This window comes from Triturus cristatus, chromosome 6 (assembly GCF_964204655.1).
Source record: "Triturus cristatus chromosome 6, aTriCri1.1, whole genome shotgun sequence".
In the NCBI taxonomy this organism is placed as follows: Eukaryota; Metazoa; Chordata; class Amphibia; order Caudata; family Salamandridae; genus Triturus; species Triturus cristatus.
The window spans coordinates 1,260,652,138-1,260,669,000 of NC_140589.1; positions in this window are offsets into that span (position 1 = coordinate 1,260,652,138).

Genomic DNA, 16,863 nt, shown 5'->3' on the forward strand with positions numbered 1-16,863 from the left:
TTCGTGCCATGAGACCAAAACTTGGCACATTATTTCAAGTGAACTATAAGCACCATGGAACAGACCTCGATGCTGGGTTACCAGGAGTAGTTCAAATGCTTTATTTACATGGTGCAGGAATCTGCTGGCCCCCTGGGGGTGTCATTGAGGTTTGAGGTCTAGATTCTGAGGAAACAAGATTAAGGTTGCAGGCCTTTTAGATAAGGACACAGAGGACCTCTGCACAGGAGAATATAGGTTCAACCATCTTGGTTTCAGGTAGAGAGGAGCATTGTGGGAATATTTGCAGTAGGGCATATAGACTGCTGCAAAAGTGGGTAGGGTAGGGACCTTTTTCATATTGACTGGGAGGGGCCATGAGTCACCCCACCCACAGTCTAGTGTCAGACATAAATATGACACCCCTGGGAACCCTCTTCAGGACACTACCGGACTACTTGAAGATAGAGAAGGACTGTACCTGTTTTTGAGACATGAGGAGACCTAAGAGACTGAACCTGCTTCCAGTGATCCCCAGGTCAAATAAATGGACTCCAGGTGTCAGTTAGCTGACCTTCTGTTCAAGCTATAGGGACACACCAGGATTCTAGATGTCATTTTCCTGAAGAGCCCAGCTTTACAGTTCTAACAGGACCTGCCATAGGCCATGTTTGTGGCTTCTGCTGAGCGATTCTTTTATATTCTTTGAATTGAGATATGTACTCCTAGAATTGCAATCACTTCACAAGAAGATACTTTTGGCCTTTAACACATTTTTAGGGCCCGAAATGTTTAGATTTGTGCCTATTACGAGTTCACAAAAGATTTCCTGGCAGTCCCTAAATGGTTCTGTACTTTAGGTTTATTTGTCACAAGTGCAGCAAAATTAGAAGCAATAAATACCATGAAACGGATGGGAGGTGAAAGTTACAAGGTGTGAAGATCCTTCTGTGTTTAGAAATGCACATAAACTCAGAGATTCACTACATACATGAGATGGAGTAACTGATCATTTAGGAAAGGAAGGGAAAATAGATAAGTCCCATGTTTTAGAAAAGTTGTATGGAAAGGGATTTCACCATGGGCAAATATGTTTTCCCCATTGATTAAAAGAAATGTGCACAATAAATCTATACTTTCCAGAGTGATACACAAGTGGAATAGGGGCCAGTGTGAAATGTCACATGATTTGCATCTTGCCAAAGCCATTTTTTATGGTTAATAATTGCATTACCTCCTCCTCGTCTTACTCGTCCCACTCCTTATTGCAATGAGCAATGTGACAGTACTTCATCTCTCTCTACTAGTCTAAAGGAAGTGTTCCATAAAACCCTTCTCTCCCTACTTCACTTCCTGCTTCCTTTTTTGGAGCCTTCCTTTACAGAGCTTTTTGGGAAGGCTACACGGGCACCTTTCCTCTTTGAGAGGGCTGTTGGCCCCCTTTCACTCAACTAGAAAAAGCTCCTTTCAGGACAGAAACTGTCCTGTTTAATCCCATAAAAGCTTTTTCCTGGTCCTCACACCAGCCAAATTGTGTCTTTTTTTAATAATCTTTTTAATGGTTCAACAAGGAATGCGCACCCGTGAATGAAATGAGCATAGTACTCACTCATACCTAAAAATGATTTCAACACATCTTTTTTGTAGGTGAAATTGCTTCCCTGATTGCCTTCACCAAATAATCTTTAGGTGTGATGCCTGCAGAAGACAAAGTATGACCCAAATATTCTATTTCCATTTAAAAAATTTACATTTGTCTTTATTGACAGCCCTTCATCTGCCTTCAACAATGCGTAAAATTTTATCCAAGATTTCATTATGCTCCCTCACAGTTTTTGCATGTATCATAATGTCATCTTGGAACGTTTGTACCCCCAACATTCCCTCAAATAAATGATCCATCAATTTTCGAAAGACACTGGTGGCAAACGCCAGCCCGAAAGGTAATCTTAAATAACAGAAAGCACGAAATGGTGTAGGAAAGGTACTTAAATCCCCTGAACTCTCTGTTAACTTAACCTGGTGATGTGCAGACTTCAAATCTATAATTGCAAAATATGAAGACCTACTGACTGAATTAAGCATTTCCTTTATCCTAGGCAAAGGATGACAGTCAATTACAATATTTTTGTTTAATGTCCTCAAATCTGCACAAAGCCTGATCTCAACATTTATTTGTAGTGATTACCATTGCTGATAGTCACTCCGAGGAACTATTAGGCTCAATAACACCATCTTTGCACAAAGTAGTCAAAATATCTTTTAACTCTTGTCTGACTGACAAAGACACATCTTACTATAAATGCATTATCTTTTAATTTTATATGGTGTTCAAACCTTTTTACACAACCAATGTGTTTTTCAAAAACGTTACTATGTTTATCTATGAACTCATCAGTTCCTCTATACCCAAATTTGTGCTGTACACTGAGAAATGGAAAATCACCTGATATTACTGGTTCATCAGAATCTGTTTGGAGTAAAATACCCAGTTTCCCAAGGTCTCGCCATTCCACAATGTCTCTACCTCCTAAAAAAACATATGTTTTGGTTTTAATGGAACACCCCTTAAATTCCAAAATGTCACTGAAATATCATAACATCTCAATGTCAAACTCTCCAAATGTTTTTGAATTAACATCAGAGTTAATAAGGTTCACATTTTTCCACATTTTATAGAAAGTATGATCTGCCAAAATCGTAATCAAGGTTAATTAATCCACCATTATGTTTAATTCCATATGTTCAATATGAACTACTCCTAAAGGCCCTTTAAACCTACCAGGTTTATGGTCAATCGTGAGTACAATATTTGAGCACATATCCTCATCAAAGTCTTCCACTGAACCAATTTTCACTTTACTATAGTTTTTCGCATTTCTGGATACAGACCCAAAATGCCCTATTTTTTGCCATTTTACACATCTTTTTCCTAATGTCGAACAGCCAGTATGATTAACTATGTGTGTTTTAGAGCCACAACTGTAACACACAAAATGTTTCTTTGCCAAACTTATTTTTATCATTAGTAGTAAAAGAAAATGAAACACCACCTTTCATGTAATTTCTCTTCTGATGAATAGCACCCACTGCTTGACCTTGTGTTTTTTAAGTGGATAACATTTTTGTTGAAAGAAATTATATTTTGAGTCCCTTAGCTATATCAATACCTCATTCACTGTCAGGTTTCTGAAAGGTAATAATCTTTCCTGTATGTTTTTAATAACAATGGAAAACAAACTGATCCCTCAAGTAAATATCCATTATATCTCCAAATATGCAGAAAGCTGCAAAAATACGTACATTTGCAATGTACTCCTTAATTGTTTCTTGTTCCTGTTGCTTCCTCAAGTAGAAACCATATCTTTCTACCATCACACTTGGTGCTTCCTTAAAATGTCTCTCCAATCTTTTTACCACTTACCCTTATTCGTTCATTGGTACAATTTGACCAGTTGCAGGTTGCACTTCTGGTAGATTTTCAAAGACCTCTTGACTTGCACTTTCCATGAAACAAAACATTAATGCTTTGTTTCTTTCAGGATCGTACTTTTTTCCATCAATAGCGATCAAATAACTCTCAAACGATTTGTGCCAATTTTTCCATCCCCGTACTATAAATTGGTTAGCAACATTCCATAACTTTATGACATTTGTAATAGGCATCTACAGTTGACATCACAGTCATCATGACATTACAGTCACCGTTCTTATTTGCCAATGTCATTGTGCCATCACCGTTCTTACTTACCAATGCAACAATTACCTTCTCTTGGATCCTTCAATCAATCTTTGTTGTGGTGCACAGGCACACTCTACTTTACCTGTATGTGGTGCGTTGGGCCACTCCATATTCTGGCAAGATGGTGGTGAGTTGGACTGTGCCAATACAGTATGCCAAACTATGTTTTCCTGGACAAAACTCGGGCCAATGTAATTGTGGTATTGCAGTGCATTGTCAAAAGTTTCTATTTTTACAAGGAACAAATTCTTGTACGATACAGAGAGAAGCAAGAGGTCTTGCTATATTTCATGCTTGGCAGTGCACAGCCTGCCTTCTTAGTGGCATATGGGAGCGTTTTCTGCAGCTCCGCTATATTTATTTCTCAAGCATGCAGGTATAATGTGTGTCATGTTTACCGATTTAAAGATATCTGTTTAGAGATATGAGAGAGTATCGAACATGCTGTCTTACCTTCCTCCTTAGAATCATGTGTTACAGAGGAGGTGGAGATAACGCTTTATGTTAGGGGTTGGCAGAACTTGCAGAGTTTCACTCCATGGAATTCCACGGAGTTACAAAAAAACTCTGTGAGATTCTATAAGATTTTTACCATCAGGAGCTTGTGTCACACTGCAAAATAGGCACAAACAGCACAAAGCGAAGAGCCAGAGAGTGCTGATTCTTGGCTACCTCTTGACCAGATTTTCTACTCGAGCGACAGCTTTCTCACTGTGAGCAGCACGTTTCTCAGATCGAACAGTCGTGAATGCGACAACCCCTCCATTAAGAACACTCACCGGGTGCCATTCTAGCTCCCCCCAAACTGCTAGGGATTGCAAGTTCTTGCTCACACTCACCAGCTTAACATTGGTGATCTGTGCACGAGAAAACTCCACCACGTGGCGATTGGCGGAGTTTCACTGGAACTCTGCGTTACAAGCGTAACACGGACTGGGCACAATTCCGCCGGCAGAGCGTCATTTATCGTTCATGCATACTTTATAAAGTCTTTGCTAGCTCTTTTGTTTTTTACATTAAGAAATATGTTCTTAAATTTTTCTTATGCTTTCAGTTGAGAATGTATTTTTCTCTGTCAGTCACATAAAAAATACAGAAAATATGAGATCATTTTTATACAGTCACTGCAGTGACTTCCTAAGATTTAGGTACTCAGCAGTATATAAGGATCTGGATTGGTTATCTATATTTGTTTCTGCTTGTTTGTTTCACAATGGTGAAACATTCACTGAAAAGAGACCATAATTCACCCTCTTCTCCTGGTGATAAATACCTTCATAAACTTGAGACAGGAGCTGGAAGATCCAGATCCTTACCTGTTTCTGAGTGAGACTGGCAGAAGATGGTGACATCTTTCTCTAAGGCTTACAATCAGAATCAGTATAAAGCCTTTCCACCAGCTTGCTCATCTTCTTCTTCAGGAAGATGGCATTTCTCAGTTTCTTAATAATCTTCTGTCTCCTCCTGAACTCTTTGGAACTAGATGAGGAGGATGTGGTATTTGTGACAGATTCTCCTACTTGGAAGGGGAATTATATATTGAGCTAAGAGCTGAAACAAACTATTTTATCTTCAAATCTTCTGTTACCTGTAGAAGAGGATTAACCTGGTACCAGTACTGATTGGTTCAGTCAGTTTCACAAGCCCCTGCTGCCCCAGGTCCTAATCATTCCTGCAGTAATTAATCTACTGTAGAGGGAGGGAAATGATCATGATAAGGTCACTGTTACAGGATGTATGGGAAGACTCTATCCTTTAGCTAAAGAAGAAACTGAACATCCTCAATCTCTTACAATGGATCCTCTTATAACTAGTTTTACAGGGAAGCCATTGTTGATATCGGAGAAGGTTACTTTCTCTGATCCACTATCAAAAAAGTAGAGAATGCTCTTAAGAGATCCCAAGCAAGGCTCAGCTAAGCTCCGCTTTGCTATGAGAGCAGCGATTTATGTGATTTATGCATCTCAGTCTCTTGTAAATGACTTTCAGGCTTTAGCTAGCAGTATTTTAAAAGGTGAAGACTACTCTCAGATTCTGGGAAGTATGGAAGTTCATGCCAAGTATATCTCTGACTTAATGTTTGACAATTTAAGAGCCTTAAACATGGCTTTAGCTGGAGCAGTAGCAGCAAGGTGCCATCTTTTACTCAGAGAGAGGAAAGGGGTGTTATTCATTCATTTTTCTGATGAGGAAGGCCGGAGGTTGATCCCCAGAGTGCACTTCAAGATGAATTTCTGTACCAGGTGATTCTGCTCATTTCTGTTGGGGACTTCTTAGCCAAAATAGACCTCCAGGATGCTTACCTCCATGTTCCCATCTTTCAGATCTGCCAGAAGTATCTATGGTTTGCTAAAAACAATCAGCAACAGCAATTTAAAGTACTCCCTTTTGGCCTCAAAATATGACTGAAAGTTTTCACAAAAGTCCTAGTTCTTGTTTTAGGGCTATTACATTCTTTAAGTCCAACTTGGCTCCATGTAAGAAGTTGAAGAACATAGGAGCAGTATTCGACACCAGGCGAGGATATGCCTCCTTGCTGGTGACCAGGAAGAAGAACTGATTAGCGAGTTTGCTGTCCAGATCAGTGGCACCAGCAAGACTCTGGCTACATGTCCAGGGAGCATGGTATAAAGAGTTGGTCAATCATTATACTTTTCAAATTTGTGAAATGCAGTTGCTCCTAGCCTACAAAAACATTTAGCTTTATTGGTTTTTAGAAAGCAAACCAGAATATTATTCCATGGACATGTCTACATCTGGGGAATACAGTCCATCGTATTTTAAGCCATTGGATGCCTCAGCAAGAAAACTACGAAGCACTGATACCTGTCACACACACTATTTGAAACATCTTAGATTTGTGGTGAGGTCTCATTGCTCTGAGCCAGAGAGTTTGTTTGCTGATCTCAGGTCGTTGGTCATCACAATCAATGCAAGTGACATAGGTACCCATACAATTCAGGGCCTATGGCGCACAGTGGAGACCAGGTGGACATCCAATTAGAAATAATTAATGGCTGTTTGGAGGGTGATTCAGGTTTTCTATCACTTACTGGAAGGCAGGGCATCTATTATTAAGACAGACATTAAGGTGACCATGTACTGCCTCAATCACCAATTTGACACAGAGTCCTCCTACCTTATCTAACTATCAGATTTGTCTGTGGGGTGAACACAATTTACTGAATCTGAGGCCAGTATACATCAAGGGAACACTGAATCAGCTGATGGATTACTTAAGCAGGAAAGTCAACACCCAGCAATATTTCAGGGACATGTCAGAGATGGAGATTTCCTCTTATAGACCTGTTTGCCAATCAACACAATGCCCAACTCCCAAGATTTCTGTCACGGATTCAGGAACCTCAGACAGTGGGTTTGGATACCCTGCTGAGCCCTTGGCCAGTAGGCCCTCTTTAGGCTTTTCACCAATTCCAATAATTTCAGGAATCCTAGCAAGAATACAGAGGGAACAAGCAGAAATAGAGATATTCCTCTCATACTGGTCCTATTCCTTGTCACCTTGTTGTGGAATAAGTTTGAATTTTCTCAGTTTCTCTTTCACCCTGAATTACCCTCCTCTGTCAATACAGATTCTCTCCCACCTAAAAGTATGAGTTTGGAGGTTGAGAGGGAGGGACTCCTGAAAAGGGGTCTAATGATTGTGTTTGCTAATTCTATACTACCTTTTAAAAAAGAATCCACGAACAAGGCTTATAACCACCATTAGGCATCCTTTAACTCCTGGTATTCTTATAGATATATCTTACAAATGTCAGCTTCAGCCCCTGAAATACTGCAGTTCTTACTGGATGGGTTGCATAAAGAATTATCTGTATCTACCCTCAGAATGCAATGGGCAGATATTAGGTCTTTCAGGAAAATCTGTGGGGACATATATGAGGTTGAATCCTCGGTTTCAAGACTCTTCAGGGTTTCAGTCCACTGCGTCCTAAAGTAAGAAATGCTTTTACACCATGGGGTTTGTCTTTGATCCTCTAATTTCTCAAGACTCCACATTTTGAATCTATAAACTCAATATAGGAAGCAATGATGGTTTTATTCCTGCTAGCAATCACCACAGCAGGGAGGATAGGTACATTAGTCTGACGTCACTCCTACCTAAGGATCTGTGAGTACAGAATAGTCCTATCATTAAACACTAGGTTTATCCCTAAAATCAATTTGAGATTCCGTAGGTAACAGGAAATCATCAACCACGTCTTAGTTCTTGATACAGACTCTCAATTGGAACCCTTTCACCTTCTGGATGTAGTGAGGGCTGTCACAGACTGAAGATCTGTTCTCTATTAAAGGTCAAATGGCCGTTTTGTAAATTCAGACCTGTTAGGAGAGGAAATAGCCATCTGCGTCCACTCTAGCCATGTGGAGCAAACTGGTTATCATCTTAAGCTATCAGAACAGTAACAGAGACATCCCCATACTACTAGGAGCATGTGTACGTCTTGGGCAGAGTGGACTGGAGTTTCAACAGGGGAGATCTGCAGGGCAGCTACATGGTCTTTCACATCTATATAAATTTCTCCTTACAGATTGAATGTCCAAAACTAATGATATCAAAGCATATGTGATGTCTAGTCCATTAGTTTTACATGAGCAGTCCTTGCTGAATTTGTTAATAAATTTCAGCAGTTTATTTGTAAGTTGTCCCAAATATTCACATGGATCTTGATTGTTTATTAATATGCAACTGGCTTTTGATTTGTGTTTTGTCTAACCGTGACTTTTTGCAAGGCTGCAATAATTTCTAATATAATAGTTGCTAATATACATTTGAATATACTAATAAATATTATGAGCAAAAAAAGACTCAAATGTGCACATTTTGCAATCAAGTCTCTATGGGAAAACCAGTTGGGAGCAGTAGTTTGCCATTAAAGCAGATCCATCATAATGGGGTGGTGCAAGGATACTCATGCACCCCTAAGAACGCCCAAAACTGAGAAGGCTACCGACAAATAAGTGAGAAGCCCGGGTATTACCGTCACTTAAAAGTGATGGAAGAGTAACCTATCAAAAGACCAAGCATTTTACAAAACTGTTCAGTCAAGAGAAACGAAAAGTAAAAGGTGCCTGAGTATGTGTAACCTAATATGAGAATGAAGAGGGACAACGAAAACTGCTAAATGAATACCTCAGTATAAGCCATGTTGTTTTACAATCCTCAATATATATATATGAAATTGGAAATCATACACTCATGCAGTCAAAATCAAATTTAGCCTGTCCACAATATTGATTGAATTAGGAACCTGGAATTAATAAAATGAATGGATATGCGTCTAGTGAAAAGTTATGTGTATATCATCTCATGAAAGGGTCACTCAAGACTTAAAAATGACTGTCCCAGTAACTAAATATCTTCAAAAAGTGCTGTTATAGTTGGGAGCAACACAGTAAGAGTTTTACTCAACAAATTGTCCAGTAAAGTCAAAGGTGAAAATAAGAAGTACAGACCATGATAATCCTGAGCTGCAATGCAAAAAAGTTGTAATTAAGGTTTATGCAAGAAAGTTAGTTTTAATGAAAAGGTGACCAAAACCAAAAATTAACCAGGAGAAGCTCCAAATAGTACTAAACTGAGTGTTTGGGTCAGCCAAAAACTGGAAAACTCTTGGGCCCTTATTTGGATGTCGGTCGGAGTTGCCTCCGACCAAAACCACTGCCGATTGGGAACCGACCAACCTCAAGTCGGCGGTTCCAACCGCAGTAATTGGATGTGGTTGCAAAATCCCAATGGGAAATGGGAGTTTGTGAACAACCAAAAAATTGATAGATAGATGCACTCCTAAGTGTAAGGACTAGAACAAATGAATATTGTGAGTGGTGTCAGTTGGTAAATCCTCCTGAGTGCGAAGATACTTAATATCAACCAAAGAAGGTACAGTTCTCACGATGTGAGGGGCGTCCCCAACTGTCACTCAATAATGCAAAAGTAATGAGTCTAATCACTCTTGTTGAAATTTTCTCAATAAACTTTAATAAGTTCATCAATGTTTTTGTGAAGACATCATTTGTTATTCATTCACAACTGTGATTATATCCATTATATGACATGTTACATATCACATGTGCCCAATGCATTTCAGGCAAGAGCTCTTCATCAGGGGCTTACGTGCAACATAGTGCTTTATAGGTGCAATGCTGTTTTGAAGGTAAAATAACGTATCGAAGAATCCGTGCATCCGATTCTCCATCAGTATTCCCTGCACTGTGTGTCAGGCACCTCATGGAGCCTGCCACATGGTGCGGGATTTTCAGGGGGCACCTAAGGTGCCCCCAAGCACATATGCGGAGGGCCAGGAGGGAAGGGGACCCTACTAGGGCCCCCCAAAGTCACTTCCCGACAGCCTTTCTATGTCAGAGAGGCCGACATGGAAAGGCTGTCTGAAACCAGCATCATAATCCCAACAGCGGAAACGCCATCCCTAAGGGATTATCATGCCTTTCCGACTGTCAGACGGGCTCCATGAACCCATTGGATTGTATCAGTTGGTCCCTCTGACTGCTGCCTCTGACTGGACATATCCTAAGGCATTGGTCGGACCGCAGCAGTAGATGCGGTTCGGACTGCAACCGACAAGCCGTCGGTTGCAGACCGATCCGCATCATAATGAGGCCCTTGATATGGTGGTTGTTTGAGATGCTAACATAGCATGATATGCAGAAAGGTAAAAAAGGACAAATGGTCAAAATGCATAGACATATTTCATCATCATCATCATCATCCTCATCGCCATCATATCTGTATTTGGTATGTATACATACAAAATCATAAAGAACAACCACAATAATAATACATAATTCAAAAAGATAATTTAAAATTGTACTTAAACAAGCAATAAAATTTAGTTTCATAATCATGTGAGAGGATTCTATATATGTCAATCTTTTCCTTTTACAAATAGCTTGAATGATAAACATCGCAACTGCATTTCGCAGAAGACATCATTTTGTTTTCACAAATACATAAAATCATCTTGATAGATATTAAATGTAATATTTACTAGTGTCGGTCTTTAAAATTGTTTCCTGTAATTAAATAAAAAATGTACAAAGAAGTGCCGAGTGCCAAGTGCAATGTAGGCTGGGTTGGCTTTCCATCACTTGTATAGAATGATAATTCTGTATTCCAAAAGTCTATTTTCGGGAAAGCAACCTAATGATGAATAATTCCCAAAAGTAAACGGATTTAAAAATACCTATGATATGTATTAGAAACCATCTACAAATGTGATTGAATCCCTCCTTGCTCATATATGGACACATAACTCTTAACATAATCTTGCTTGAGTCTTCTAAAGCTCTGTTATGTTCTGTAATGCCACTATATAGATCTTTTAATACCTGTTTTAAGAAATATGGTGTAATCCAACCGTCTTATAAATATTAAACTCGTGAACTGATTGACGGACTGCAAGTAGACATCTTAAAAATGTATTTTCTTGTCTTTGTAATGAGATAGGCCTGCCAAATCCCCACAAGCCAGCTCCATGCATGCCTGCTGAAATGATTTTACTTCTATAATATAATAGGCTTAGGGCCTAAATTGGTGGCAAACATAAAAACCCCTTTAGTAGCTCCGATCAAATTTGAACAGCTTGCTCTCTTTTGAATAGACGACTTATCTCGTGAGGAGAACTGCAATCCCAAATGGATAAGTTTTGGGCATTGGTAATACACATGCCTTAATGTAATAAGGAAGACTTTTCAGACTACAGTTATCACAACTCATCATATATGTTTTTTTAATTACCCATCAGATTTCCCTCCTCCATATGATCTGAATAGGTGTTAAGAATTTGCTGAAAGCCAATTGGAGTTTGTGACAGCAATACCACTTCATCGCCATAACATAGGATGGGAACACCTCTTAAACCAACTTTTGGGGCATCTCTACCTAAGGCTTGCAGATTCTCATCTATTTCAATAATGTAAAGTGAGAGAAGAAAGGGCTCCAGAACGCAGCCCTTCCTCACTCCTCTAATCATTTCAAAGGATTTTGTTGGTTCACTAGATGCCCCAAAATGCATTCTGGCAGATAGATTGTTACTCATATGTGTCAGCATGGAGATTATGTCCTTTGGTGCACCGAATGAAATAATGCAATGACACAATTTGTTATGATTTACTAACTTGAAAGCACTACTCTGGTCCATAAAACACAGATGAATGCACCAATCCTTTGCCCTTGTGTACTTTCCCGCAAAAATATTCAAATTTAGGTAATGCTCTTCTGTGCCCAATTCTTTTCTGAATTCATATTGAACCTTGGTCAAAATGGAATTTTATTCTGCCCAGTGCTCCAACCTTTCCAGGATAACTTTGCCTAATAATTTGCTGATGCATCTAGAAGGGATATTGAATAGTAATATTTTGGAACACTTTTGCTACCCTTCTTAAAAATAGGGATAATGATTGTTTTCAAATTAGGGGCCAATTTCAATGTTGGACAGACCTGAGTCCACCCGACATCGATCTGGAACTAGAACGACTGACCTCCTGTCGGCGGTCCCAAACCAGCAATTAGGATGCGACCAAACACTGTTCGGTCAACCTCCTATTCTTTATAATGGGAGCATGCATTCCAACCGGAATACATGCTCTCACTGTAATGAGCTGAGGTCCAGTTCATCCCTGCACCTCGTGGCAGGCCCCTCAAGGTGCCTGCCACCGGGTGCAGGGATCAACAGGGGGGCCCATAGGTGACCCATCGACCTCCATCAAGAGTCCTTGAACCCATGGGGGCCCTGCTGGGGGCCCCCAGAGGCAACTTCCCACAGCCTTTCTGTGTCAGAAAGGCTGTCAGAATCTGACATTGTAATTCCTTGGGATGAAAGAGTCACCCTTGGGATTACAGGAGGCTTTCCAAATGGCAACAAGCTCTCCGAGTCCGTCATAAGCCATTCAGAAATCTTGTTTGGATTCATTTCCGACCGACTCCATCAAAATGGGTCGGTCAGAAATGAATCCAAACAGGAGATTACGATGCCATAGGAACAGTTCCGACTGAGCGTCAGAGCCGTTTCATACGGCATCGTAATCGGCCCCAAAGTAGTAGGTAAGTAACCTTCTCCAGGAAGATTTAAGAGAATGTTAGGCAGAGGTGCCCAAAGTAATGGTATATTTTCCTATTTGTCCAGAGAAAAAGCCAGGGACTTTCCCTTATGGCTTCTGCCTAAGGCTCCAGGAACTTCCTCAAAAGTAAAGGAGATGGGAGGTAGATGGGAAACCAGCTTGTCATCAGATTCAGAGACATTGTTTCTAATAGCATTAGAAATAGATGCAAAGTGATCTGTGCTCTCATAAGCAGGAACTGTGCAGTCTATTCTTTGAGCAGCATTATCTTTAAGGAAGGGTCTGTTTATGGCGTTCCAGAAAAAATATATATCTCCGGTCTCAGCTGACTGCATCAAATTGGACCATGTCTCCTGCAGCTCTATTTTCCTGGTGAGTAAAGTTTTAATATACCTATATCTACAATTGTAGATAGTAATTTTGCCCATGGGGCATGCATGGAAGGTTTTCATTAGCTGCTTTCTTGCACTAGTTCATGTTTTCTCAAAACAGCCCTTTATTGGTTGATAGTATGCCCTTCACTCTCCTTGTTAGTAGTAGGTTAATAAAATGTGAAATATCTTCATGAGACTTAATAATACAACCAAGATACACTTGCAGATCTAAACAGGTCATAAAATTATGATTTCTTTCAACAATTAAAGATATATTAAAGCTATGTGGATCCACTGCTGCCCACTTAATTCTCATCCATTCTGTCTTTCGTCGACAATATGTGTTTTGTCTAAATGGCTCTACTAGCTGTTGCATGTGCATTATTAGTGTTCACACCAAGGCATTATGGTTGCTTACACAATTATTCACAACTCTGAAATTGGAAGGGAGTATCACCGGATTGCTTGAAACCAATATAAGGTTGATGTTACTCATAACTCCCCTACCAATAAAGGTAGACTGCAATTTGTCACTACAACTACAACATGCATCAGCCCTTATTAGATCATGTGTGACCATCAAAGTTTTTCAAGGCTTCCCGACAGGGGCTTTGGCCGAACTGCTCTAATCACTCACTCTGAGAATCAGTCAATCCACACACTTCTTTGGTGGGGAGGGTGGATCTAGTAACATTAAGATCCCCTCTCCAAATTATAAATATTTCACTTGTCCGACCCTGAAAAAATATGCCCATATCCTTGAGTGAATTAACTACCTTGTGTGAGTTGCATCAAATTTGATATTATAATAAATAAGATGTGAGTATTGTCTTTGATGGATAGCAGTACGAATTTATAATATGGTGGGACTAAAAATGTCTTTACCACCTTGGTAAAGTTGATATCAACTTGAGAAAACGCCCCTTTGCCTTACCTGCGGAGGTAATGAGTGATAGGAAGCCATCAACATCGATGTTATCTTCTGTAAGAAGTTCAGTTTCCGGTTGGCAAAGGTCTGCACCCTGTCCAAGCAGCAACCACAATCTTAGTCAGTGTAAGTGTAATACACACTAAAAGATTACCTGTGCTCACCCTCTTGTAGCTTGGCACAGATCAGTTAGGCTAAACTAAAGAGGCAATGTATAAAGTATGAGTGCACACACACACCCATACACACGGTGAAAACCCCACAAAAATGCTCCAAACCTCCTTAGAAATATAGCCAATATCTATCTGAGTAAACCAAGACTAAAATGACAATAATCCAACATACACAAGTCAAGACATGAATTTTGCAAGAGAAACCAAAATGAAGTGCTTAGAAATCAATAGCTCCAACTGGGGGTATCTGTTTGCTCTTGACCAGGGCAAATCCAAAAGTTTGGTCTGATCACAATGGAGCGCAGGCCGGATACAAGAGTCACGCAGACCCACTGACAGTACCTTGAATGTGTTGATGCTCGGGGGCAATGCATAGAAATGTGGATGTGATGCATCGCTGTTGCAGGCAATGCATCAGTTCCAAGTTGGGCAAAGTCGTTGATACGTCAATGTCAAGAGCGGTGTGCGTCGGTTCTGAGGCGTCGATGTTGAACCACTAGGCTGAAGGCAATGAATTGGTTGGGAACGGAGCATTACATTAATCGGCAGCGCATTGTCTGAGACTCACGTAGTAGCAAAGATTCGAAGGTGCAGCATCAGCAAAGTTGGACCTGCATTGTGGGTCAAGGTCACTGTGTTGCGCACTCGGCGACTGATGCTTACGGCTTTGTTGCAGGCAGCGGCAATGCGTCGATTTCACAGGGAATGCACCAGATCCCCATTCCGGTACCCGAGGTCAAAAACTTGGGTGTCTGGTTAGATCCCGCCCTTAGTTTCTGTGGACACACTAAAAAAGTAGCTGCTACTTGCTTTGGTGTCTTGCGTGGGCTTAGGCCAGCCCTGAAATTTTTTGATGCCCCCACTAGACAGTTGATAATTCAGGCCACCATTCTCTCGCGGCTTGACTATGCGAGCTCGCTCCTGTTGGGGGCCAATCAGGCGGAAGTTATCCAGATGCAGCACGTACAGAATGCGGCGGCCAGAGCCTTGGTGGGTTTACCTAGGTTCTGCTCTGCGAAGGAAACTATCCGGAAACTCCATTGGCTGCCCATGGCTCAAAGGATTGAGTTTAAGACTCTATGTCTTTCTTTCAAGATTCTTAAGCTGTCCTCTCCCCTGATTTTAGAGCATCTTCTCACCCCCTATGTCCCCTCTCGTTCTCTGAGGTCATTGGGTCAAAATCTAGCAGTAGTTCCACGGTTCAAACGCTGCAGAGCGGGAGGGCGTTCCTTCCGCTATCTGGCAGCTAGGCTTTGGAACTCATTACCAGCCCACATTCGCGCCCTGGATGATTTGCTTACGTTCAGGAAGGTTATTAAAACCTATCTTTTCCCCCCTGGATCTTAATTTACTGTATAGGACCTCCTTACCCTGCCCTGCTGCTTCTTCTCTCTGTTTTTTTCTCTGTTTTATGTACTTTCCTCCTGCCAGTCAGAGCTCCGGGACGCCCCTTTGCTGGGGCAGCTGTGCACTATAGAAGACCAGTTAACAGATCCAAATGATGGTTCAGTGTTAGTGCGTTGTTTTTTTTGGGTTGCATCATCAAACACTTACACTACAGGGGGCATGCAAATCTTTGTGAGGGGACAGACACAGCCCTATTCAGGTGCAAGTGTCAGCTCCTCCTTCTCACTCTAGCTTAGGGAGACCCATCAGACTGGTGATGGGCCATCAGAACATGCAGGGCACACCTCAACTCCCTTTGTGTGTCACTGTCTAGAGGGAATGCATAAAGCCCAACTGTCACACAACCCTGATGTGCATTCTAGGGACAGACAGAGGCTCAGAAGGGTTAAAGTAGGAAAATGCCAAACTTTCTAAAAGTGGCATTTTCAGACCTGCAATTTAAAAACAAACTTCACTAAAAGATGTGATTTTGGTGCACATGCATCAAAAGTCTCTAAAGCAAATCCTTATTAGCGAAATATAAGGATTCGCAATTAAAAAATCGCGAAATGAGATGCATGTACCAGATCGGTAAATATTAGCGATCCCTTAAAAATCGCTAAAAAATGCTGAATACATGATTGCGAGTAGCTAACCCACAAACTAGCAAATAGCGATTTCTGTATTTGCGATTTCGCAATTTGCGATTTCGGTATTAGTGATTTCGCAAAAAATGGTCGCGTTAGAAGCAGGATGATGACATCACAACCAGGAAGTCATTAAGTTCATACTTCATTCATTGCCCTGAGGAGCTCAGAGGAGGAGGCAGAGCACTGAAGCTGAGCAGAGACACATCACCTTCACAATCCAGCTTCAGTTCACATAGCCAGGAATTACAAGAATGCTGCAGGGAACAGTGCCACACAAAGGAAGAGAAAGATGAAGTTCTCGGACAGGGAACTCGAACACCTGATAGAGGGGGTGAGCAGCAGCCACAACAAACTGTTTAGCAAGTTGTCCATGAATATGCCAGAGGCGGAGAAGCGCAAAATATGGCTGTGCATCAAGGAGAGAGTGAATGCTGTGGGAGTCTCCCACCGCAGCATAGAAGACCTGAAGAAGAGGTGGTACGACCTCAGGAAGCGTGCCAAGGAGCGCATCGCTGAAAGGGTGACACACACA